The following is a 2,083-nucleotide window of genomic DNA, read 5'->3' as shown; positions in this document are numbered from 1 at the left end:
TTTCTACAGCCTGAAATAAAATGTAATTTTAACTTTCAACTATTAATTAGGAAAAGTCAGAATTAAGGCAGAGAAATCTTCTCTTTCCCAAATCTGATAGAACACTACCTTCCCTAACCTTCAGAGAAGGTAACAAATCCTTCGGTAATTCAGCGATACATTCTTACTAAATATCAGCTAGTAATTATCAGGGAATAATTCACAGGCCTTTCTCTGTAGCAGCTGGTCCCCACTCTCCCACAGGAAAGCTCCATACTTAACGCCACTATTATCCGGATTCTTCCTGTTTCTCTTTCCCAGTATGACAGCAGTAATCAAAAAGAGCACCAATAGGCTCAGTTCTTACGTTATCCTTATCTTCCGGTAAATCGGATAAGCCCTACACTCCCTAGATAAAAAAACATTTGGACACGGGGGAGGAGGGAAAGGAGTGGTTTATGAAACTGATTTTAAGCCACCACAAAGCGAGCTCTCCCCCCGGCAATCTTAAGGGTGTTTCTCAATCAAAGAACTTATAGCATCTCTACTTTCACTACCGAACACCTCTCGCCCCCACGAGTCAGCGTAGTTTCCATGGTGTTAGGTTGCCCCCTACGTTAGGTGCAGACCGTTACGGTTTTCTTCCTCCCACCTGGGACCGAAGGGGTGGGAGAACCCCAGCCAGCCCTCAACAAAGAGGAGCTCGGAGAAGCGACCGCAGCCTCCGCCCCACTCCCTCCGCAGCCCCTCGCCCCCTGGCTCCTTCCGCGCGTGCGCGAATGGTCGCCCACCCCCAGCAAGCCGGAGCAGAGGGGACGCGGGGGCGCGCACGGAAGGGGGGGTCGATTGGAAAGCTGAGGGCTCCAAGTCCTTGGGGACCTCGGGCTAAATAGAGTGGAAAATGCTTCAGGAAACATCTCGAGCCCACTCACCGCGTGCGGAAGACTGCTGCAGCAACACACCAGCCCTCCCAAAAAGAAAATCGTGAATACAGGAACCGACAACCCTCCCGCCCACGCGGAGTCAACCGCCTCCGACCGCGGCTCCATCCGGCTTCCCCGTGCCGACAATGGCGCCGGCCTTGGGACGAGAGGAAGCGCGAGAGCTGAAACTCACCGGTGAGGGGGCCGAGGCCGTTGTGGGGGAGCGGGAAGGAGCGCGTTGCTGGGCGCAGCTCGGGCAGCCGCCGCTCCTCCGCTTTTCAGCGAGCGTTCTGGAAAGTTCCGCCCGGCGCGCCGCAGCCGTCGTCTTTTGTAGCCGAGTCCTGGCGCGTCACTCGACGGAAGTCCCGCCCCTTTCGCCGCTGCCACCGCCCCGCGGTTACCTAGGCAACGGCGCGGGGGCGCTCGGACTGGGAGGAGCTGTGCCGAAGGGCCTTGTGGGGGTGGGCGCAAGCCTTGGTTCCTGGCGCTCGTGGAACTTTCTGGAGTTCCTTCCTCCACCCAGTGGGCCGGGGAGCGCGGAAGTCTTGGGCGGGAGCGGGGATTGCTCAGGAGCGGTGCAGTACCCGGCCAATTCCGGAATCCCAAATGCGCGGGGCCGTGGCTGCGGCCTGTGATGGCGTGGAGGGCTTGGAAACAGAGCCCCGTGAGGGAGCTGAGTTCGGAACGAGAACCTCTCAGAACAAAGCCCTCCCTTCCTCCTCCCCGCCGGCCCCTCTTTTGCCTCTTTGGGCGTCTCTAACTGGCTTTGTTCCTCAGCCTTGAGATTCTGGAAGCCCGCTGGGGAAGAAATGCCGAGCAAAGGGGTTTGGGCTTGTTCTGGGCAACCTCACAGGCCTTGGATCTTGCTCCTTTTTACGCGTAGTCCGTGGCCTTGTAATCCATCAAGTTCCAAGTGGGAGGAGTTCTTTGTGAAAGTCCTGGCCCCTGTACACATGTTATTTGCCTTGGCCCTGGCTGTGTCCTACACGTTGGACACAGGGAAATGTTTGAAATGCCTTGGTGCAAACTTAGGGCCTTGGACTCCTGGCCTGGCATTCACCCTGTTGGCTAGCGAGGGGCAGCAAGCGTGGCTAACAAGTCGTTTTAATTGACCTAAATTTTAAGCCCTACCAGTCTGTAAACTTGGGTTTATAGTCTGTAGAGTGAGTATATGCGCTTTC

The 2,083-nt window shown here is 56.2% G+C and overlaps 1 protein-coding gene across 3 annotated transcripts in view; it reads left to right on the top strand.

The window, feature by feature from the left end:
- APTX (aprataxin) overlaps window positions 1-2,083 on the top strand; it is a 79,202-nt gene that overhangs the window by 13,285 nt on the left and 63,834 nt on the right. For 2 of the 3 annotated variants that reach the window (XR_006959729.1, XM_047065301.1), the window contains exon 1: window positions 1,014-1,097. The exons of the other annotated variant lie outside the window; for it this stretch is intronic. The gene's annotated coding sequence lies outside the window, so the exon portion shown is untranslated. Of the gene's footprint in view, window positions 1-1,013; window positions 1,098-2,083 lie in introns of those variants that run through there. 3 annotated transcript variants of the gene reach the window in all.

The sequence above is a fragment of the Lynx rufus genome, unplaced genomic scaffold (assembly GCF_022079265.1).
Source record: "Lynx rufus isolate CCGP_SWC_20201006 ecotype Redwood Valley unplaced genomic scaffold, mLynRuf1.p SCAF_10, whole genome shotgun sequence".
NCBI classification, from domain to species: domain Eukaryota; kingdom Metazoa; phylum Chordata; class Mammalia; order Carnivora; family Felidae; genus Lynx; species Lynx rufus.
This window is presented reverse-complemented; position numbering and strand designations above follow the sequence as displayed.